The sequence below is a fragment of the Manis javanica genome, chromosome 11 (genome assembly GCF_040802235.1).
Source record: "Manis javanica isolate MJ-LG chromosome 11, MJ_LKY, whole genome shotgun sequence".
NCBI lineage: Eukaryota > Metazoa > Chordata > Mammalia > Pholidota > Manidae > Manis > Manis javanica.
The window spans coordinates 55,459,015-55,482,892 of record NC_133166.1 but is presented as its reverse complement, the minus strand read 5'-3'; the positions used below and the strand labels follow the sequence as shown (position 1 = coordinate 55,482,892).

At 43.0% G+C, this 23,878-nt stretch overlaps 1 long non-coding RNA gene across 1 annotated transcript in view; it reads left to right on the top strand.

The window, feature by feature from the left end:
• The first annotated feature begins 19,438 nt into the window (after positions 1-19,438).
• Positions 19,439-23,878, top strand: part of LOC140844426 (uncharacterized) — a 45,041-nt gene continuing 40,601 nt past the window's right edge. Inside the window, exon 1 of the long non-coding RNA XR_012122680.1 lies at positions 19,439-19,698. This is a non-coding gene — a long non-coding RNA (uncharacterized lncRNA). The remainder of the gene's footprint in view (positions 19,699-23,878) is intronic.

Sequence of the window (23,878 nt, the reverse complement as noted above, 5' to 3'; positions counted from 1 at the left end):
AGACTGAGGTGAGCTTAATGGCAGACTACTTACAAAGGTGTGGCAGGGTTAGGGGAACTCTAAAGGGTGGTGCAGTCCCCTGGGGCTAGCGATGCTGTGATGCTGAGGAGCCGTGGGACAGCCCCTGGCTGACTGAGGAAGGGAAGAAAGTGGGTCCCCAAAGAAGACGAGAGCAACAGCTAGAGCTGGGTCCCACAGACTGCCTGGGGGAGCTGTGGCCGTGCATAGAGGACACTGCCTCTGGCCACAGCCATCATCCGTGGGCCTGACACAGAGGGAGCAGGAGAATGAACACCCAGCCCTCTCTCCCCTTTTACCCCCTGCTTACCCACTGGTGCATCTCATTTGCTGAACCCTACTGGGGACCAGAGCAGGGCAATCTACTGAGATCAGACTCCAGGGCTCAAAGCAGGAAGAAAGATCTGGGGTGAGGTAGATGGAGAATATCCAGCATGGTGTATGATTTTACACTCTCATGATTACTCTTTGAGGTGCATATTATTGGTCTACTTCCAAATTGTAAAACAGAGGCCCAGAGTAGTTCAGTCATTTGTTCCAGTTCACACAGCATTAGTGGCTATGTCAGGACTAGAGCTTAGACTGCCTGACTCCCGTTCCAGTGCTCCTCCTGGTTCCATGCTACCTCCTACACCAGCCTACTAGGGAGAGAGCTTGCCCATTCTTTTGGCTTCTGAATTCTTTCTCAGAATTATGAGACCAGGGTGGGAAAGAACTGCCTTTTGTGTAGGAGAATGAATTCTGCAAAGTATGTGACTGGAATCTGGATGTCAGGGAGGTGGGTTTCTGTTTAAGCCTTTTTAGAGTGGAAAGAGAACAGGGTCAGCAGTCAGCAGGGCTGGATTCTTAGGTGGGCTCCCACTATCAATAGGCATTATTTATTGAACCTCTGTTATGTGCCAAGAATGTGCTACATACTTCATATACATCATTGGTAACCCTTAAAGGAACTTATTATATCCATTTTACTGGCCTAAGAAAAGAAGCACAGAGAGGTTAAATTACTTGTTAAAAGTAGAAATAGGGTTCAAAATCCAGATTGTCTGGTTGCAAAGGCCAAGCCATTTCCTTTACTCTAGTGGTTGCCCTCTGGAGGCCTACAGGCCAATTTTGAGCAACTAGGATCCCAATGAAAATTGGAAAAAAGAATGAAATCAGTATCTAACATCATAAAATGGTGCAATTTCACATAAAAACCTGCATTTCTGACTTCTATTAAAAACCTCAAAGGTTGGAAACTATAGGCCTGGATTCTTGTATGGCAATGATTGGCTGAAGCTAAGTAACAGCTGCCTCTTTAAATGGGGGATTTGTTTGCATTTTGCCACAGTCCCCACCCCTCCCTACTGTGCCCCAACAGTGAGGCTGAGAACCAATTGCCATTTCTCATCTGTTTGTATCATTGCTTCTCTTATGTTCAGTCCAACCCACTCACTTATGTTGCCTGCTCAGCTCCAGCTAGGTTTGTGTCTCCAGTGTCCATTTCATTGATGGTTCAAGATGACCTACTGGCGGGAGAGAAGCAAACATCGAATCTTCTATTAATTGCATCATCCACTCCTAATGTTTATTTTTGCATTTTATAATAAACTTAATATATTAATGCAATAGTCATGGTTATATTTTATAAATAAATTATGCATATACATTGAGGGTATTTGCTCAAAATCATTTTTCTGATAGGGCTCTGAGATAGAAAATTTAAAGATCACTACCTTGATAATAGCTATGAGACATTGTAAAAATCCCTTTAACTTTCCAAGCCAGGTTTTTTTTCATCTGGAGAATACAGATACTGACACTTGAAGAGTATCCACCTTGAAGAGTTGTTGAAAAATTCTAAACACCCAGAAAACTGTAATGTGCTGAGCATAAAAGCAGAAAGCCACCCTGGGAGAAGTCACTGGGCACAGCCAGCCATGCAGTGACTGCTCTGCTTATGTTAATGTTGACCTGGAAGGGGGATTGGAAGATTCCCTGTATGGGTGAGTCATGAAGCCCAGACTGCCTAAGGACCAGTTCCAACCCCCTGGGCAGGAACAAGATTGATTTTCAGGTTCATTAGTGCTGTTGCTGTGCTCCTGAGGAAGATGACAGCTCTGCTCTCATTAAAAAGCAGCAGCTGCCCCAAATCTCTTCACCTTCCCTTCACTCCCAGCCTATACCTGGTGTCCTGGAGAGAAGTTACCCTATTTCCTTCAGCCTCACTGGCTGCTTTTGTCTTTGGGTTCATTCTGGGTTGGGAGAGTCAAGATTCAAATGGGGACTTAGAAGCACACGGGAGATGACAGTGGGGTGCTGGCCCTAGTGTGGTCGTGTCGGATTTCCCTCCTTACTGGAAGGGAGAGATGATCCTGGGACCAGGCACCTCATAGCTTCCCCAGGGCAGCTCAGCCTGTGAGTAGGGGCTGAGGCCTCCTGAGGGGTGGGCCATTCAGTGGCCTCAGGGGTCAGGCAGACCCTGAATGTTGACTAAGTTCTTTGGGACAGGGTGCTCCAAGCACTCACTTCTTTGTTTCCAAACACCAGGGATGACTGCAGAATTGCTCAAATCTCCATGGTATGGAAAGTGGAGCAAGGATGAACAATGCCCTACCTTACCTGTTCTGAGAGGTTTCCTGGGATGTGGGACTTTCAGGGCTAAAACTGGGACAGTTCAGGACAAACCGAAAAGGCCTGGACAGCACAAATGGAGCCAGCATTCAAACCCTTACAATCTGTCTCCAAATCCCATGTGCTAAACTGCTTCTCTCCAGTGCCTTGAGGGAGGACAGTGAGAGCCAGAGGTGGGGGGCAGTATGTGTGGCGTGACAGGCAGTGAACATCTGGAGGAAGAAAGAGAAAAAGCCTCAAACATAGGAACACATTCTCTACTGTTTCTCTGTCTTGGAGTGAGGCAGGAGAGGGTAGAAATGCTAGCTCCATACCCTGCTTCCAAGAAGAGATTCTAAGCCAGAGCCTGCACAGATCCTAAGAGCTACTGTTTATGGAGCATCTTTACATTTATAACTTTAGTCCAAACACTTGTGAAGTAGGTTTCCACAGATGAGGAAACCAGAGCTTTGAGAGGCTTGGGAATCTGTTCAATTCCCACCTTAGTCCCTTGGGTCTGCTGTAACAAATTACCACAGACTGGGAAGCTTATAGACAAGAAAATTACTGCTCACAGTTCTGGAAGCTAGAAGTCTAAGATCAGGGTGCCAGCACGGCTGGGTGAGGGCCTCCTTCCGGCTCACAGACTTCTCACCGTATCCTCTGTGATGGAAGGAGCTAGGGAAGTAGGTGGATGTCCTTTTTAAGAATTCTAATCCCATTCACAAGGGCTCTACCCTCAAGACCAAATCACTTCCCAAAGGCCCCACCTACGAACACCATCACCTTTGGGGGTATGGATGTTAATTTCAACCTTTGAATTTGGGGGGTGAGGGGGATGCAGTCATTCAGACCACAGCAGCCCCCTACTTGAAAGTGGTAGAGTCTGCACTACACATTTGGTCTGCTTGCTTCCAGTGCCTGTATTTTTAACCATTAGACAACACTGTCTCTTTCAGGAGGACTTTCTTACAACATCAAATCATTTCATATTATTATTATAACTCAGGAACTGGGCAGGAACTGCCCAGTTCGTGGGTGGGCATTTTGTTCAATATTTCTATCCTTTTTGAGTATTCTCAGCTTTCCACTATTGGTTGGCTGGGGTTAAGGCAGGGAGAGTGTAACTTGGAGGGGGTGGGGGAGAATCCCAGGGCAAAATACCTTTGAAGCCAAAATCAAAGGGAGAAATAAAGAAACCCGTTTATTTCTTACAAGCAGTCCTCCCATCTCTCTCTGGACCAGGCTGCAGCAGAAGAGAGCTCCACCCAACCTCTCCAGTCCACATAAACCCTCACAAGCCCTTACAATTACCTATTAATATGTAGATGCTAATTTTCTCCACCCCTTGGAAACACCTATTGATATGCAGATGCACTAAAGCCAGGTGAGAGATTCTGGAAATAATGCAATTTTACCCCCAGAGAGTGAGCCCAACTTCAGTGTCTCATACTTCCAACTTCTTAACATCTGGTCAGGAGAGAAGGTCAAAGCTGTTAAGTGCAAAAAGGTCTTGGAGGTGTCTGTGGACTTCAATTTAACCCCTCCCACTCACTCCCCACCACTGGGGCCTTGTCAGGGCCCTTCAGGTGTGGTGGGAGGTGTTGCCACAATGCGAAAACTCTGGGTTTAATTTATCAGTGTTACTGATTGAAAAAAAAAAGGTTAGGCTTTGCAACACTGCTTATGGGCAAGCACCAAAATTAAAGTGTTACTTTTAAAATACATGAGAGAGACCGACAGTTATTTAAATAGCTTTAAAAGGTATGAGACCCCATTGACTGCGTGGGAGGTCCATTCCAAATAAAAGTTTTTTCCCAGGTCCTGAAAATCCATGCAGCTGCAGTCTTCTCATGTCTGAGCAAAAGTAATGCATTTATTCATTTATTCATTTCACAAGCATTTATTGAATGTATCCTATGGGCCAGGCCCTATGCTAGGTGCTCTGAGGATATAAAGATGAGATTTGACTATGATCTTTCCCTCATTAAATCCCCAGGTCATTAAAGGAGGTAAAATACAAACATTAATATGCTACTGGGTAGAAATGAAGAGAGAGCATTCCACGCAGGAGTGGCCTGAGCAAAGATCTAGAGGATGGCCAACTGGTACACTTGGGACAAGGGAGGAACCTAGTTTGGTTCTCAGGAAAACGAAGGAACAGAGAATGCAGCTCTGGGCAGGGAAGAAGTACCCCCTGGGGCCAGACCTCATTCCTGAGGATATGTAGATGATAAACCAGAAACAGGCTTCAAGAGGACCTGACAGTCAACAGTAAGAGCTAAATGTTGATAAATCAAAACCCAAAAAATGACACACACTCGGGGAATCGCCAAACCTAGGACGCGGATGACGGGCGAGCAGTTCAGCGCTGGGAGCCTTGGTACTGGCGGGAGGAGATGTCCAGCGTTTCAAGGGCAGAACAGGAATTCAACCTAGAGATGAGCTTTGGAGGATCCAAAGAATTTCCTGGGTGGGAGAGGAGAGCCAAGGGCATTCATTGTGAGCAGAGGAACTGCCAAGAGCAGTGGGGAGTGGGGAAGGAGGTGTACCTGGGCTTGGTGAATCTTCGGTTCGACCAGTGCAGAAGCGTCCTGCTCTAACTTGTTCCCCTTCTGGACAAGTGGCAGACAGGTGTGATAAAGGGTTGCCCGGGTTTGGGAGGCAGGCTGATCCGGGTTGGGGTGACCTCCAGCTCTGTCACTGATGCATTTTAAGGCACCCCTCTGCATATCCTTCAGCCTTGACTTCCTTCCTCATTTGCAGAAAGGCCTTTACTAGGCACCCCTGGTGGGTCTGCTGGGAGTGTTGGAGCCCTATGTTGGAGCCCTTTGAGCGCGAATCACGGTCTGTCGCAAGTTGCCTTGCCTTCTGCTTTGCACCCCCAGGTTGGCTTTCTCCTCAGGAGCCTGGGTCACATCCACGTGCCATCTGGGTAAAGAGGAGAGACAGGGCCTTTTCCCGGCTTTCCGGCAGGCGTGAGGACATCTCCCAGGAGGCCACACAGGTGAAGGGCACAGTCTGAGCCCCTCGCTGCTGAAGGGGGCGGGGCTTCCTGGAGCCACTGGGGCAGGCTGGTCTGGGCGTGGGTCGGCTGAGGGAGGGGGGGCTTTTCCCAGAACAAAAGGGGGCAGATGCAGGTGCAGGCCCAGCGCAGACACTGACACAGTTTGCAACTTGCCCGCATAGACATCTGGTTCAGGCCACAGAGGTCGCAGAGGCCGCAGATAACAGGCTCAAAGTGCTTCCTTAATTGTGTCTGGGTCATTAAACCTAGAAATAAAGGAGGGGGAGAAATGGAGATTCTGAGAGAACTCAGCAGCCCAGAATGGCTGGCATCAGAATTATAATGTTGTTTATAAAGTTCTTTTAAATCCATATTTCGTAACTTAAAAAAAATCCATATTGCCCACACCGCCTCCCGCCCCTCCACCGCACCGCACAAGGTGTAACATACCCCTTTTCCTGTATTCCTCACAACCATCCCGGCTTCCGTGGGGTGTTGCAGATTCTTTCTGTTACCTCTTTGTGCCATCTGAGGTCTGCTGTTGATGCTCATAGTGATCTGTGAACCTGCTGGGGCCCAGGATACCTGGGTACAAGTCTCAGCTCCAGGGCTTCACGGTTGTGTGTGTGGGCAAATTGGTCTTTCTGTGCTAGTTTCCTCATTCGGAAAAGTAAAAGTACCTAGCTCTTTGGGTTGTTATGATGGTTCAAAAAGTTTGGTCTTGTCTGGCAGAGGTGGCCTGTTGAAGATAGGGAGAATTTGTGAATCCTGCGGGACTGGATTCTTGCCACTTCCGCCAGCTAATCAAAGAGGCAAACAGAATCGGGCTGTGTGAGGGAAGCAATGTGCGACTTGATGAAAAGCATGTCTTTTCATCATGGAAACTAGTATATTACTTTCCAGCATAGCAACACTATAGAAACGGATACTAGTAAGTAAAATTAGGTTATCTGCTGAAAAAATTACAATTCATAATAGGGCGGCATTATATAAATGTTTGCACATGTAAAATCCTTTAATATACATGGACTTTAGTTCCTATGTTGGCATGGAAAATTGCCAGCTCAGCCTTTACTCTCTCTGTGGTCTCAGGCAACTCTTCTCACCTTTCTGAACCCCAATTTCATTGGCTATAAATGAGACTTCTTTCTTGTAATAAAGAACCAAATGAGGTAATGTGTAAAAGGGCTTTGAAATACTTTTGAAAGCACAATATTTTCCCTAGTATTTAATGATTTTTGTAACTAATTATCATCCACAATAAAAATATATTCAAGGAAAACAAAGACTCATCATTTGAAATACCAACCTTAAAAATGATCCAGAAATACTAAACTCATGCTTTTCTTTATCCTAGTGTCTATAAATTGGAGACATCTGATTTACGTTTTAGATACAGTCTTTTTTTTTTTTTTTTGAGAGGGCATCTCTCATATTTATTGATCAAATGGTTGTTAACAACAATAAAATTCAGTATAGGGGGGTCAACGCTCAATGTACAATCATTAATCCATCTCAAGCCTAATTCTCGTCAGTCTCCAATCTTCTGAAGCATAACGAACAAGTTCTTACATGGTGAACGAATTCTTACAGAGTGAATAAATTCTTACATGGTGAACAGTACAAGGGCATTCATCACAGAAACTTTCGGTTTTGATCATGCAATATGACCTATAAACCATCAGGTCAAATATGAATATTCATTTGATTTTTGTACTTGATCTATATGTTGATCCCACATTTCTCCTATTATTATTATTATTTTTATTTTTAATAAAATGCTGAAGTGGTAGGTAGATGCAAGATAAAGGTAGAAAACATAGTTTAGTGCTGTAAGAAGGCAAATGTAGATGATCAGATGATCAGGTGTGTGCCTATGGACTAAGTATTAATCCAGGCTAGACAAGGGCAGCAAGACATCCACGGATGCAGAAGATTTCTCTCAAAGCAGGGGGGGTGAGGTTCTGAGCCTCACCTCTGTTGATCCCCAAATTCTCACCTGATGGCCCCCCTGCGACTGTGCCTGTCTTAGGTTGTTCCTCCCTTGAGGAATCTTACCCGTCTCTGGCTAACCAGTCATCTTCCGGGGCCATACAGGGAAATGTAAAGTTGGTAAGTGAGAGAGAAGCCATATTGTTTGCAAAGGTTAGCTTTTTACTTCTTTGCAGATTTATGCCGTGTGGCTTCTATGCCCAGCACTTGTCTCGAGGTATCTTTACCACCTGGAGGAATTATGATACTCGGTAAATTCGATATGAGGCATGAATTCTATTTAAGGTTTGTAATTAGGAAGGAAGAAGAAAAGCTATAGATGTAGCATATGAAGGAAACTTGGGAGGATTGATTATTTCTTTGACATATCTTCTTGTATAGTACCTTAAGTATGTATAGGTTTTAAACTACTAACTAATTTGCACACACATATTAACATAATAGGAATACGGTGACATAAACAAAGCAAATCTATAATTACCAGCCATCTCCAGTGAAGCCAAGAAAACCATTTAGGCACCCTAGGCATTTGTGAAAATTTATCTATGATACGATGGATATTTTCCAACTGTACTTGAACCATCAGACAAATTAAAGCAGCCCATTTCTGGGATCTGTTCACATCCCATATGTTCTTTTAACCATAGATAGTCTATAGTCATGAGATTTTGGGGTGCTACAACTTGCACCCCTCCCAACTCCTGGTTGAGTTCCAACAGTACAGATCCAGTCAAATTCGTTGTCTCACTGTATGCACATGCCAGCCTAGACATCTCCCTCCTCCTTCTTATGGCAAGTCCAGGAGACGGTGGGCTGGATGCAGCCACAACCGCAGCATCATCCGGATCCCTGTGGAGGCTTTTTGATGATCATCCCCCGGCACGAGTCCTCCAGAGAGTGCTGATGCCGGAAGCTCCTCCTCATATCGTATCTTAGTTCATTTTCTGGGTATCCAAGCTAGGCCTTGATCTTCTGCGTAGAAACAAACAGACCCTTTGCCCACACTTTGACATGCCCTCTATACCACTGTGCAGAACTCATTGGAGGTCAGCACACAGTAACTGCTTTTTTTTTTTTTTTAATTAAGAGAAAGGAATATTATCAGAAAAGAGTACCTCCATAGCTGATCATCTGACACCCTTTAAGTGATCAACATTAAGGATATTTAAAGCATGCGTTGATCTTTGATTTACCAATAGTTTTATCCTGTTAAGGAGTAATCCCCCTTTTCTTTCTTTCTTTCTTTTTTTTTTTAAATTTTTAATCTACACTTACCTGAAGAATACTATGTTTACTATGCTCTCCCCTATATCAGGTCCCCCCTAACAACCACATTACGGTTACTGTCCATCAGCTTAGCAAAATGTGGTAGAGTCACTACTTGTCCTCTCTGTGTTATGCAGCCCACCCTCCCCTTTCTCCCTCCCCCCCATGCATGCTAATCTTAATACCCCCCTTCTTCTTCCCCCTCCTTATCCCTCCCTGCCCACCCATCCTCCCCAGTTCCTTTCCCTTTGGTACCTGTTAGTCCATTTTTGGGTTCTGTAATTCTGCTGCTGTTTTGTTCCTTCAGTTTTTCCTTTGTTCCTATACTCCTCAGATGAGTGAAATCATTTGGTATTTCTCTTTCTCCGCTTGGCTTATTTCACTGAGCATAATACTCTCCAGCTCCATCCATGTTGCTGCAAATGGTTGGATTTTTCCACTTCTTATGGCTGAGTAGTATTCCATTGTGTATATGTACCACATCTTCTTTATCCATTCATCTACAGATGGACATTTAGGTTGCTTCCAATTCTTGGCTATTGTAAATAGTGCTGCGATAAACATAGGAGTGTATCTGTCTTTCTCAAACTTGATTGCTGCGTTCTTAGGGTAAATTCCTAGGAGTGGAATTCCTGGGTCAAATGGTAGGTCTGTTTTGAGCATTTTGATGCACCTCCATACTGCTTTCCACAATGGTTGAACTAATTTACATTCCCACCAGCAGTGTAGGAGGGTTCCCCTTTCTCCACAGCCTCGCCAACATTTGTTGTTGTTTGTCTTTTGGATGGCAGCTATCCTTACTGGTGTGAGGTGATACCTCATTGTAGTTTTAATTTGCATTTCTCTGATAATTAGCGATGTGGAGCATCTTTTCATGTGTCTCTTGGCCATCTGTATTTCTTTTTTGGAGAACTGTCTGTTCAGTTCCTCTGCCCATTTTTTAATTGGGTTATTTGTTTTTTGTTTGTTGAGGCGTGTGAGCTCTTTATATATTCTGGACGTCAAGCCTTTATCAGATCTGTCATTTTCAAATATATTCTCCCATACTGTAGGGTTCCTTTTTGTTCTATTGATGGTGTCTTTCACTGTACAGAAGCTTTTCAGCTTAATGTAGTCCCACTTGCTCATTTTTGCTGTTGTTTTCCTTGCCCGGGGAGATATGTTCAAGAAGAGATCACTCATGTTTATGTCTAAGAGGTTTTTGCCTATGTTTTTTTCCAAGAGTTTAATGGTTTCGTGACTTACATTCAGGTCTTTGATCCATTTTGAGTTTACCTTTGTATATGGGGTTAGACAATGGTCCAGTTTCATTCTCCTACATGTAGCTGTCCAGTTTTGCCAGCACCATCTGTTGAAGAGACTGTCATTTTGCCATTGTATGTCCATGGCTCCTTTATCAAATATTAATTGACCATATATGTTTGGGTTAATTTCTGGGGTCTCTAATCTGTTCCACTGGTCTGTGGCTCTGTTCTTGTGCCAGTACCAAATTGTCTTGATTACTATGGCTTAGATACAGTCTTTTTGATTAACATCACCTTCAGACCTTATGGCACCTCATTTAGGGCGTGAACAACAATTGCTGAGTTGTTTTGGACAGAAAAATCTGGATGGTCCAGGCTCCTGGATTAAGGTAGCTCCCTTTATGAATGTTTTTCCTGGATAAACATGAAAACTGGGTGAAACCAAGCACTTCATTGTGGATAAGAAAAATCGATACCCTGTGGGTTGAACTGTTTTATAGTCTTACTACAGAAATGGATGCACTATTTATACCTCAGAGTTCCTTACTTCACCTTCATTCATGTAAGCCATCACGATGTTGTCAGTCATTGTTGGCTGAAAGCAACTAATGTCAGACCCCTGCTGGCCTAGTCTGGCACTGCACAGGGAAACACAATATCCAGCTCCTGTGAACGGGGTGATTTGCTACAAGGGCAAGAGAACTGAAATGCTAAGAACTCAGTCTTGCCTCACTTTGTATCTAGGTGTCAATATTCATTAAAAGAGTACCAAAATGGGAGCAAGAAGAAAGGCGGGACTTGACTTACAAGGGAGAACAATGGCTCTTGAGGGGTAACCACAGATCACAATCTCCTTTCAGGGCATTTTGGGGCTTGAATCTGCCTGTCCCACCAGTGTGCTCTTCATTGCTAACAGCATGTATAGAGTGTAGTATTTGTGTTTTAATATACTTTTAAACTCATTGTTGGTCACATACTCTAACCTCTAGGGGGACAGAGGCTTTCTTCCCAGTTTTTTCATTCTGCCTCTCAGAATCAAGGAGGAACAACTTCAAAGCGTCAAGGTCAAAATGGAATGCTCAGAGATACCCATGGTGGGTTCACCGTAATTGAGGTGGAGTTTGCAGGTATGAGGAGTTCCCAGAATTACAGTTCTTTTGCTTCCTGTGGTCTGTGCTCTCTCCTCTTCTTTCATGAAACTGAAATGAAATGTGGCTTGCCCCTGCAAGGAAAATGGGGACCAGGGAAAATGAAGCACAGAGCAGATTAGGGATAGAGAGAAGAAACCTGAGCAAAACAAGAACCTCAGATGAGGAGAGCATGCTCTTGTTTTGAGAGAAAGGATCCTGATTAATATTCCTGGCTGGTAGAAATCAGACATAGCATGAAAATTCACTTTGGAGGAACATTTTGGTAAGTGGCAAACTGGCTGATGTGCTCAGATCAACTTCTAACCCACTATTTTTGGCTACAGTGAATATGTATACCCAGGGAGTAGGCCAAGTGCTTAGGATTGGGGAGCTACCAAGGATGGGAAAGTCATTCCACTTTCCCTACTTTAACATGACCAAGGAGATGAACTTCTCTTGTTCCTCTGGTAGTCGAAAGCTCTGAGAGGGTTTCCAATGGCCAAAAGTCAGGGCCTTGATTCACTTGGTCCACCCTAGTGGCCCCCTGACTTGAATGTCACAGGAAGATGGGGTTGTAACGGGAACCAAGTTATCTTTCAGGCAAGCCTATTCATCTCTTCCTCTTTAGGGCTGTGCCTTTTTAATTTGGCTTGAGCGATGCAAATCCATTCCTCCCAGTAAAACAAAATCATCACCTCATTAGCATCCCAAAGAATGTTCTGTGATTGTAGGAAGGGAAATTGTGATTGCGAATTTAAACATGAAGACCTCAGTGATATTCAAAAGCATTGTCGGCTCTGCTGAGCAAGCAGTGAGAAATCCATCTTTGATTTTCTGCAGAAAATCTGTAGTGTCCCTTTGCATGGATGGACTCTAAGATACTTAGGTAGTCTCTTTTTGACAAATAGTTAGGTGTTTACCATATTTTTGCCTTTAAAAACAATGCTACATGAACATTCTTGAGCAAAAAGCTTTGTACATGTGTCATATTTCCTTCAGTTAGAGAGATTTCTAGAAATAGGATTGCTTGGAACCAACAAAACCCTTTTTTTATACATTATCAACTTATAATCAAATATAACTATTTTATTTCTTGAGGGCTGGCTTCCTATATGCCAGGCACTGTATTAAACACTTCTCATGCATTATCTTATTTGGTCATCTCATCAATCCAGTATGGTAGGTTCTATTATTATCCCCATTTTAGAGATGAGGAAATGGAGACACAGGGTATTCGTAAGCTACTTACTTAAAGTGACTTAATAAATGCCAAACCCAGGATTCTGATCCATTATGTCACTCAGAAGGGAACTCACCTCTATTTCTGGAAGAGAGAGCTTGGTTAAAAGCTTGGGAAGTTGGCCACCAGGGCCTAGGAAAGGAAGCCGATTGGAAGTTTATTGTTGGATGTGCCACCATCTTAATTCTTCATGAACAAATCTTTGAATTTAGTGCTGATACAAGGACCTTAAACTCAAAGTCACAAGAGGATTTCACTCCAGCTGTGCCTACAAAACCTCTTTTTTAAATGAATAATTTGATGAAAGTAGTAGTTGTTCTATTTAACTTCTGCCAGACACTTTGCTGAAGTGATTTTTCCCCCAGTGTCAGACTAAGAGAATGTAAGATGGGATGATGGATAAATCCCATTGAAGGCCATATGTGTTATGCATTACTAGAAACAGAGTCCCTCAGTAGGTGCGGAACATCGTGATGGGAACTGGGAACCACTCAAGCGAGATACCCCAGGCATGTTTGTGTCCTGAGCTAGCTCCTTGGATGATGTGCCTTTGCCACCAGAATAGAAAGGCCCAGAGGCAGCTAAGGAAGCAGGTGGGAAGGAGGAGGTGCAGGGAAGACAGCTGTTCAAGCAAGCTGGGATATTTATTCCTTACCATTGTTACATTCCAGTGGATCAAATAATCTCCTAAGAAATTACCACCCTGTGTCTCTTCTTTACTGGTAAGGGCATAAACTCTGTATGAGACAGCCCATGACCACATGGAGGGTGACACGCACCCTGTTCTATTTAAGGAAGAGGGTCATCACTAAATCACCAGCATGTAGATACACACACATACACATGCACATAACACATGACCAGCCTGGGTGTGCATGTGGGGAGTGTTATAAAAACGTCACTAACATTTTAATGAGGTGGAAAATTATACTTTTAAGAACTCCTTTGAGGGAAATAACTGTGGGCAGTTGGAAGAAATACTTTGAAAGCTACTTGGAAGTGGGTGGGGTGAGACCCCCAAAAGGGTAAGCTGGGGTAACAACAGATGGTCGCTAAATCATCTTTTCTAAAAAGTGGGGTCAGAGCTTTTGTATCTGAGTGTGGTATGCTGATGGGGGCACAGCCTCCCATGTCCCTCCCACAGCCTGCATATCACACTCCCAGAAAGGTGCGTACCATCCTATCCTCTAAATAAATGTTGACCTAATTTTGGAAGAATAGTAGCTTGGAAGCACACCAACTTGTTCTTGATGTGCTCACATTTCCCTCTGGTGTCACACACACACACACCCTCACTGGCACCTCCCACCCGTGCTGCTGCCAGCCACACTGATGCCCCCATGAGTGCATGTGAACGATCAAGGCTTAAGTCCCAGGAAGGCGCTGGAGAACGGTCCATGATCAGCTGTTAGAGGCAGACACAAACTCCCATTTTTAATGACCTCACATTTCAGCTTCCTAGACCAGAAAATGCATTTAACAATTGAGCTGGAATAAAGAAATCTGCCTACATACAAAGCCTAGGAGGCCCTTCGCCCTGGTGCCTGGGGTGCTGCTGGGTAGGGGTCTGGATGAAGCATACCAGCACCATCCTCACTCTCAACAGGAGTCTCAGGTTGCAGCCTGGCAAAGAGAGTGGCAGTGCGGATAGGGGCAGGAAGGGAGAGAACCAGAGAGAGAACAACAGACAGAGAGACAGAGAGCCACCAAGCTCTCAGAACTGTGCCCCACATCCGATGGTGTCAGTCGGCCAAGGACACTTGCACTTGTGTTGAACTCTGTGTCTGTGCAGGCCCTGAGACTGAACTCCAGCCTAAGGAATGCTTCCCTTTAGTATAAAAGAAGGGACTTGGGGGTGTCTTCCAGAATGTTCTAATGTGGGTTCATGGGTCACTAAACAGGCTTTCTCTTCTGGGAGACAGTGGCCAATTCTGGAAAAGAACTCAGGTTTCCCAGTAGCTATATGACCTTAGGCAATTCACTTAATCTCTTTGGGTCTCCAGTTTCTTCACCAGTTAAATGAGGTCAGTTGGACTCATCTCTAAAACAGTGTTTCCTAAAATTGTTAAATGAGTCACCAGAAAACCACACCTCTCCCCTTCTGAAGTTCCACAATGTGCATGAATATATTAAAAGGTCCAAGAATTCCCACAGAGAAGAAACCTGTGCAATGTAGAGTAGCCCAGTTGCACTTCCACTTTACTTGACTACAGTGTATTTTTCATGGTTTATGCACATTTGGGGTCTTAGTCTGCTTGCACTACTATAACAAAATGACATGAACCAGATAGCTTATCAATAAACATTTATTTCTCACAGTTCTGGAGGCTGGAAGTCTGAGGTCATGGTCAGGTTCTGGTAAGAGGCGTCTTCCAGGCTGCAGACTGCTGACTTCTCACTGTGTCCTCGCATGCTGGGAAGAGGGTGAGAGCTCCCTCTGGGGACCCTTCTGTAAGGACACTAATCCCATTCATGGGGTGCCCACCCTCCTGACCTAATTACTCCACAAAGACCCCACCTCCTCATGCCATCACACTGGGGGTTAGGATTTCCACAAGTGTTTTGTGAATATTTATTTTGTGTCAAACAAGTTGTCAGCATTGGTAATGGAGCAGTGAACAAACCACACAACCTTCAAAGAGTTACAGATAGTAATCACCTGAATGTGAATATTGTGCCCGAGCTGCTTGGGGAAAGACTGCTGTCCACCAAGTCTACGGAGGAGTCCAGTTCTCCTGGCATAGCCCCAGCACACAGACACAAACACACCTGTGCACTACATGCACGCGCATGTTCAGCCATGAACCCACACACAGACCCGTGCCTGCACATATGCAGGTGCACACACACGGGAGGAAGAAGAGTTGGGATTCCTAAAGGAACCATCTTTCCTTCCTGCTGTCACTTCTTACTTTGTGGAGATCTTACTGTGTTAGAGCCAGAAGAGACCGAGGAATCAATGTGGTTGATGCCACCCCTCATTTCAGGAGTATGTAGAGAGGGAAGCTGGCCTACCAAATGCTGCCCAGCTTGTTGGTGGCAGAGCAGGGGGGGGCAGGCAGCTCGGTTTCCCAACTCTCTTCCCTCTTCTCCTGGGAAAAGCAGGGACTTTTTGGTGGCCCACTTACCTTGGACACTCATGCTGGGGTAGCTAAAGGTTATCTCCTAGTTTTCTGCATCAGGGTGTAATATCTGGTGTAACTCTGGGTATGAATGCTATTAAGATGTCAGTTAACAAGTCCACAAACGTTTTTTGAACAGACAATTTTTAGGACACTGGTAATACAACAGTGAACAAACAATGCAACTTTCAGAGTTACAGGCAGTCATCATATGAACAATTATGTATCTTTTGAGATGCTTATAATTGATATGAAAGTATGAAGGTGTAATTGGATGGGGGAGGTGGAGAGGGCTATGAAGTAGCTTGTGAGGGGGGTATCCAGAAGCTGAGGAGAGCCAGTGTGGGGTAACATGAGGGCAGGCTCCATCTATCGCAGCCCTAAAAGGATCCCATCTTGATGAGTGAGGGTCCTCCCAATCAATAGTAATCATAAGCTATGACCTACTAAGTGCTCCCTATGTGTCAGGCACTCTATTAGACCCTGTATACCCAGCTGCTCGTTTAACTCCTCAGGGTTAAAGAGAGCCAGTACTATAACCAAATCTGTGTGCTTCTAGAACCCAGTAACAGGAGTAAGCTCACTCCGTTTTCCAAAGACAAAAGACTACACATTGCTCTTTTTCCTGGAGATGCAACACTGCAATTAAGGCAGTTCATGTTAACAGCTTGTCTCTTAACAATTAGGCTGAATTTTACTTTTCATTCATTCCATCACTCTTAAGGTCTGTTCTCCAGAGATCTTCCTCCCCTTTCCCAGTAACACACACACACAATCAATTTCACTGTATTATCCAATGCTAATTGTGCTTATTTCAGAAGGGAGAAAAGTATGTCTTTTAACTGGAGATTTTTGTCCATTCTGTTCCTTCCCAGAGGGGATCTCAATATTTTTTTCTGAAGTTAGACACTGGTGTGGGTTTTGAGCATGACTATACACCACACCTTATTTATTTTATTTTCTGTGGAAGGATCTCAGCTGTTTTTCCTCCCAAGTTGCATTCTCTTACTTTTGAAGAATGACCCAAGCAGAGAAATTTCCCAAACATCTAAAATCTGAGAATTTGTGCCTGGAATCCATGAGGCTCATGGTTTCCAGATGGAGAGACAGGAAGAGGAGGCAGAGAACTAGAGAAGGAGGGTGGGAGGATAAAAGGCAAGGGGGAAGCCTGAACTCTGGGTCACTTCTGCCTGCTGTGTGAACTAGGCCAGGTCTCTTATTTGCTCTACAAGTTTGCCATTTGACAACACGCCAGGCCCGAAGAAGTGCAGTGGTTGTGCACATCCTCATGAGACTGCTCTGGGGATTATTAGGAAGTAAGTCATCATGAAACTGTCTTTTCTGAGGACAGTGACTGACCTCAGTAGCCCAATATAAAAGAAAGTTTAGGGCTTAACTAGCAGGAGGGGCATAAACCCTGCAGGTGGATTTTCTCACCATCCCAGAAATGGCAAAACACAGACACTTCTAGAAATCTTGGCTTCTTCTTTGCACCATTTAACCATATGTAACAGTGGACCCCCAGGTGACCTGATTCTTCCTCCACATGTCTTGCCCTTATGGCAGAGGTGAGGGAGGGGGCTTGACAGGCAACCTTGTTTGGAGTAAATCAACAGTCAAGTGCAGTCTGTTCATAAGTGGGCTAGTTATGATCTCAGAAAGAATGTTCTTGTTTGATCAAACAGGTTGTATCTTCTAGGGGAAATAGGAGTTTGGGGAAAAGAGATCAGCATCCACCTGCTAGCAAATGGGAAAATGGTTTAAGTGTTGGGAAAATACCCATTTTTGTTGTTATCAATGGTTTCTTTATTATCAGCTTCACCCACAACCACCCCACTGACATTCGCTACGACCACCACCACTACCAAGACAAAGAGCAGTCTTGCTCTGTTATCATGGTTCTTCTCATGGAGAACAGGATGAATTTGATACTAGGATATAGCCACCCACTGGGTCCAAAAGGTCCCAGAAGCCTGAATGTGTGGAGAGAAACCAAATCAGAAAAGTTACTTGCAATTCACACCTGCCATCTCCAGATATCCTAATAAAAATGATGAGGCAGCAAATGGCCACCTTCAAGCCACACTTGGACTCAATGTTTTCAGGAGCTAAGCAAAGTCTTCAAGCTCTTCTTGACCTGATCTCCTGGCCTGAGACTTATAAACATTTTTATCTCTCTTCTGGCTTGGGGAAAACAAGCAAGCAGATCTGAACATATTCTGTAATGGTATGACTTCAGCAGACTGCTCATCTCACCAAGATATGAAGGGATACTGCCCGACTCTTTAAGCTGAGCAGTGCCCAGAATTTATGAACTTCTCAAAGTAAGATGTGAATCTGGGTCTGAGCCAGGAATTAGCATTGGGAGAATGTGGACAATTTCTTTCTCCCTCCCTGCTCCTTTTCCTATTGCTGACTGTACTGTTCAGAAATGAATTATGATTTTCCCCTCTGCTAAGGATGTTACAAAATGTTGGTTGCAATGAAGTCATAAAAATTTTTACATAAAAGGAAAAGACAGAAAGGAAGAGAGGAAGGAAGGAAGAAAATATGGCAAATGACAAAACTCATCATCACAAGCGAAGATGGATGATCATGGAAAAGTCCTGGTCTGTATACCCAATGAAATGCAGTTAACTAACTTAGATCATTTCTACATGTAATCAGTGTGGCATGTGCTTTTATAGTCGGGCAGTGTTGAAAGTAGTGCATCATGGGATAAAGGATAGTTCCAGTCACATACTATCGGTTTTCTTTATCTTAGGTTATTCAGATCAGGGCCAGGTTGCCACAAAGTACTCAATGATCCATGGGAAATGAATCATGTCTTCATTCCAGGGCTTAATATTTGCATTACAGCACTCTTAGAAAAGTGACTCTGTGATTGATGATGTCAACATGATAAAGGTCAAAAGTGGCCCCGGAGACAGAATTCCCTAGGGTTTGCCACACAATTCCATGTGTATTTTGCCTCTGAATTCTTTCTTCTCCTAGCAACAACTATTAAACACCAGCTCCCCAGGCAAGTATTATGTCTGCAGAACGTTTATTTTTCTTACAGCAAAAAACTGGAGAAATACAAATGAGAATCTGTTATTACAGGTTAAATTGTGTTATACCCAAGCTGTAGTGAGGGTCCAGTTTCTTTTTATTATACTCCAATTTTGTTGTAATGACTATTGCTTGATATAAATGGGCAATTGACAGGGGTTTAGAGATAAGAGGGATGCTTAAGTGATTTTTATAGTGGCAGTATTTGTTGTAACAGAATTTGACCTGCATTCTAGTTATTAGTTTTATTCATCACATTGGAAACTTAGCACTTCCATTGTTCATGCCATTATATGTGAAGCATTGTAGCATGAAAGTCACTTATAAAACTATGAAATAAGCTCTCTAAAACACAAGAGGTTCATGGAGCAGTAAAATCTCAGGTGGGGAATGTTTTGTCTAGCTAAATGTTCTGGATAATCAAAAGTTTGTTGCCTTTAACCCCTAAAAGGTGTTTGTTTTGGTTTGCTTTGCTTTTCACCATTTGTGGTATAAACATTTCTGAAATGTTTGCTATGCTATGCAAATCCTTGCTTTCTTCCGAGCATAATTTAGTTTCGTTAGATGGGATGCTCAGGGCCATCTTACTGAATTTAATAACACTATCCTATACCACAGAGGCTTTTAGGTATTGAGATGTGCAGAGAGCTGTTCAGGGCACTATTTGACCTCCTGAAAAGGTGTGCTTTTTAAGCTCTTCACTCTACTTAAAATGTCTTCTCTATTGCTGTCATCTTATTTTCCCCTTGACCTAAGTTTCCTCTAGAAGTCTGTTTCTCACTTGTAAATTTAATCTGCTGCACCCTTGGAAACCAAACATTAAACATTTAGAATTATGTGTCAAGCAGGAATAAACAGGTTCTGAGTAGGTGCTTGATGGGTAGATATATGGCCTTTCTCTTACATGTTTGCCTCAGAATGTTTATTTCAAGAAGGCTTGTTTGCTTACTTCTAGTTTTCAGTCATTTTTCAATGGGTCCAGCAGAGGATCCACATTTTTCCAGTTCTAGGTGAAGCCTACAGGTGGTTAACCCAGGTAAATGAGCTACTACTGATTCTTTAAAATGATGTGAAGGTTATGGGCCATTTTTATGAAGCAAATGGTTGCTGTGGCCATGATGGCTAAACTCAGTAAATGAGCTATAAAGTAGACAAGCTCCTTTTACAGTCCCTTTCCAAGAATATGAAGCTGGCCTAAAGTTGAGCTGTGGGAGACACCTTCAGATTGGTTAAATTAAATGACAGATTTAGTGTCAGAGTTGACTCACTTTCAGGATTCGAAGACTACGGAAAAGATGCCATAGCTAAACACCTAAGAATAAACTTAACCAAGGAAGTAAAAGACCTATACTTTGAAAACTATAAGACACTCATGAGAGAAATTAAAGAAGATACTAATAAATGGAAACACATCCCATGCTCATGGATATGAAGAATTAATACTGACAAAATAGCCATCCTGCCGAAAGCAATCTACAGATTCAATGCAATCCCTATCAAAATACCAACTGCATTCTTCAGTGAACTAGAGAAAATCGTTCTAAAATTCGTATGGAACCACAAATGATCCAGAATAGCCAAAGCAATCCTGAGAAGGAAGAATAAAGTGGGGGGATTACACTCCTTTACTTCAAGCTCTACTACAAAGCCACAGTAATCAAGACAATTTGGTAGTGGTACCAGAACAGACCCATAGACCAATGGAACAGACTAGAGAGCCCAGATATAAACCCAAGCATATATGGTCAATTAATATATGATAAAGGAGGATATACAATGGGGAAATGACAGCCTCTTCAACAGCTGGTGTTGGCAAAACTGGACAGCTACATGCAAGAGAATGAAACTGGATTATTGTCTGACCCATACACAAAAGTAAACTCAAAATAGATCAAAGACCTGAATGTAAGCTGTGAAACCATAAAACTCTTAGAAAAAAACATAGGCAAAAATCTCTTGAATATAAACATGAGCAACTTTTTCCTGAATGCATCTCCTTGCGCAAGGGAAACAAAATGAAAAAGAACAAATGGGACTACATCATGCTGAAAAGCTTCTGTAGAGCAAAGGATACCATCAGCAGAACAAAAAGGCATCCTACAGTATGGGAGAATACATTTGTAAATGACATATCTGACAAGGGGTTAACATCCAAAATACATAAAGCACTCACACGACTCAACAACCAAAAAGCAAATAACCCTATTAAAAAATGGGCAGAGGATATGAACAGACACTTCTTCAAAGAAGAAATTCAGTTGGCCAACAGGCACATGAAAAGCTGCTCCACATCACTAATTATCAGGGAAATGCAAATTTAAACCACAATGAGGTATCACCTCATGCCAGTTAGGATGGCCAACATAGAAAAGACTAGGAACAACAAATGCTGGTGAGGATGTGGAGAAAGGGGAACCCTCCTACACTGCTGGTAGGAATGTAAACTAGTTCAACCATTGTGGAAAGCAATATGGAGGTTCCTCAAAAAACTCAAAATAGAAATACCATTTGACCCAGGAATTCCACACCTAGGAATTTATCCTAAGAATGCAGGAGCTCAGTTTCAAAAAGACACATGCACCCCTATGTTTATCACAGCACTATTTACAATAGCCAAGATATGGAAGCAACCTAAGTGACCATCAGTAAATGAATGGATAAAGAAGATGTGGTACATACACAATGGAATATTATTCAGCCATAAGAAGAAAATAAATCCTACAATTTGCAACAACATGGATGGAGCTATAGGGTATTATGCTCAGTGAAATAAGCCAGGTGGAGAAAGACAAGTATCAAATGATTTCACTCATCTGTGGAGCATAAGAACAAAGCAAAAACTGAAGGAACAAAATAGCAGAAGACTCACAGAACCCAAGAATGAACTAACAGTTGCCAAAGGGAAAGGGACTGGGGAGGGTGGGTAGGAAGGGATGAGGACGGGGAGTAAGGGGCATTACGATTAGCACACATAACGTAGGGAAGGCTATGGGGAAGACAGTATAGCACAGGGAAGACAAGTAGTGACTCTATAGCATCTTAACTATGCTGATGGACAGTGACTATAATGGGATATGTGGTAGGGACTTGATAATGGGGGAAACCTAGTAACCACAATGTTGCTCATGTGATTTTATATTAATGATATAAAATAAAAAGATGCCATGGCTTTGTCTCTTCTGGGATTACATTATTTTGGGCCTTGGAATAAAGGAGATAAAGAAAGCCTAATAGTTCCCTCCTTCCAAAAGTTCAGTTCCAGGTCAGAAGAGGCCTTCACTGCTTTCATTACCCTGCCTTCCCTCACTGTTCACTGTCCTTTGCAGACTATACAAAGCAAGGTCTAAAAGGGGGCAGATTCCTTTTGCTCAAAGGCTATCCAATATATGTGTATGGGAGAGGACAGTCATGTTATTCAACAATACAAGGTGGAGTCAGTACAGCTAGGAAAGAAGAGATTAAAAGCAGGGGTTGTGAAGTCGGCTAAACCTAGGCTAAAATCCTGGCTTCCTGTTTATGAGGGTGTGACTTGGGCACAGTAGTTAAGTGTCTAAATCTGATTCCTGATTTAGGAATATAGAAAAATAAGAATTATGAAAACAGGAGATGTTAATATCAGGGCTATGAGAAATAAATAATGCAATTTGAAAAGCAACTAGGACAGTGCCCAGACCAGGGTAGGAGCTCACCAAATGGTGAGCTATTATTATTATTAACACAAGTTCATGACTCAGACCTGGAGACTACAATATTTTAATAAGTACAGTTACTCAGCATAGCCAATTTTCAAGCAGTCTTTTATGTTTTCTCTTTTTGTATGTGATATCTTTCTTCTCTCTCTCTTTTTTAATTAAAGTATCATTGATATACAATCTTACGAAGGTTTCACATGAACAATATTGTGGTTTCAACATTCACCCATATTATCAAGTCCTCATCCCTCTATTGCAGTCACTGTCTATCAGTGTAGTAAGATGCTACAGAGTCATTACTTGTCTTCTCCATGCTGTACTGCTTTCCGCATGACCTACCTATATTGTGATTGCAAATTATAGTGCCCCTTAATCCCCTTCACTGTCCCTCCCCACAGCCTCCCCAACCTCTTCCCTTTGATAACCGCTAGTCCCTTCTTGGAGTCTGAGAGTCTGCTGCTGTTTGCGACATCTTCTCTTAATGAGACTGGCAGCCCAACTTTCTGTTGGGTGTATTTACCTCGGATGCCTTGTTAAAGCCAGGATATATTCCAGACAAGCTGCAATTTCACCCTTTTATGAGTGTAAAGGAAATTGGGCCACTTATAAGTCAGACCAAGCAAAGATCAATGAAATAAAATAAAGAGTTGTAGCTTTCAAAAGGAAAGACAATAAAATGAGAAAGGGCTCCGGCAATGGGATGTGGTGTTGAGATACTGGCACCAGGAAGTAGGGAAGAAAACCTCCAAACACACTGTGGTTTGTTAAGACAGTGAGACTCCCAAGTGCTACAGTGCTTGGCAGTCCATCCCACAGGCAGAAGTATCCTCAGCAAACAAGGAGGGAGGAAGTGGGGCCTAATGATTGCTGCAGGAGACAGAGAGTCTGCTGTCCTAGCTTCTCCTGCGTGGCTCACTAGGTGACCCTGAGTGACGGACTCATCTCCCTGTCTTGGACAATTCCTCTAAAGATCACACAGTCCCCAACTAACTCCAGGGGTCTAATAAAGATAAATTTGTTTAAAGGAAATTTAGAGCAGGGTTCATAAACTCCAGCTCCTATGGACACACCTGGTGGTGGGTTTTAGGATGGATTTTTAAAAACTCAATTTTAATGCCTTTAGGCAGAGCTTGCACTTTCTAATTCATATGGTATCCACTATCTTGGGTTTTCACATTTTGCCTCTGGTTTCAATGCAACCAGTTACAAACTGGACTGGAATTGTTTCATTTACAATCTAATTCTCTCTCTTCATCAGTTTTATCAAATATGTACTTCTAAGGTTCCATAAAGATGACTTTGCTGGCCTAACTATAGTTTGCTCTACAAAGATATTTTTTCTAGAAAATGTAAAAATTAAAACATTATGTTCCCTCTAGTTAACTCAAATTGAAAGCTTTAAAGTTACTTGAAAACATCATTCAGGATGTTTTAGGTTATAATCTCCTTTACTCAGGAAACTTAACCTCGGCTTGGACCATCTTACTCTGAGGAAAAGAAGTATCTCTAAATAATAATGACTTT